This window comes from Solanum dulcamara, chromosome 1, assembly GCF_947179165.1.
Source record: "Solanum dulcamara chromosome 1, daSolDulc1.2, whole genome shotgun sequence".
NCBI lineage: Eukaryota > Viridiplantae > Streptophyta > Magnoliopsida > Solanales > Solanaceae > Solanum > Solanum dulcamara.
In genome coordinates this window covers 51,479,678-51,480,442 of record NC_077237.1, presented here as the reverse complement: position 1 = coordinate 51,480,442, position 765 = coordinate 51,479,678, and the positions used below count along the sequence as shown (strand labels likewise).

Below are 765 nucleotides of genomic sequence, written 5' to 3'. Positions count from 1 at the left end.
TTATTGTTACTATGCCGGCAATATTCCCTCCAGAGTCATATATCCATGGAGTGTGAAGTGAGTCCTGTATCCCAGGTCATATTGTGGAATCTTCGACCTCGTGTATTACTTCCTTTCTTCTGTAAATGACATTAACTAGTACCATGTTGAAGAACTGTGGTATTCAAATGCTCCATCAGTTAGTAATTAGCTAATCCTGCTTGGTTTGCTTAAGTCCCCCTTTTTTCAATTCCCTCAACATAACTTAGAGTACCTTAGGTACATAATCTCATGTCGTTTCTCGCCCACTAGTTCAGATTATTCTATCTCGCACGATCATACTAGCACTAACGTACTAAATTCCATCAGAATTTTGAAGTTAAGCGTGCTTGAGCGAGAGTAATACTGGGATGGGTGACCTTCCTGGGAAGTCTTCGTATCGCGTTTCATTGTAATCCTTGCAATAATGTGTGGGGCACTCAACTTAGCGCAAGATTTACCTTAGTGTGGTCTCGCTAGTCTTCATGTTTTGCCTTGCCCTTTCCTCTTGCAACCGGTATAGGGGTAGATTTTTAGTTCCACTATGACCATGTCACTAGTACCCTACTGTATTCACCCCTTGTGTACGCACCCATTCATTAGGGTTGGCTACTAAGTAGCGCTAAAGTTTGTTCATATAGTGACCTTTATAGCTGCTTTGAGTTCTGTCTATCATTAGCTGGCATAAGCCCGAAGGAGTTTGGCATATGAGCTCGCCATCCTGTAGTAACTAGCTAGTTCTGCCTG

General features: G+C 42.4%; 1 pseudogene; it reads left to right on the top strand.

Annotated features, from left to right (window-relative positions):
* Window positions 1–307: 307 nt before the first annotated feature.
* Window positions 308–427, top strand: LOC129904960 (5S ribosomal RNA; annotated as a pseudogene).
* The last annotated feature ends 338 nt before the right edge of the window (window positions 428–765 follow it).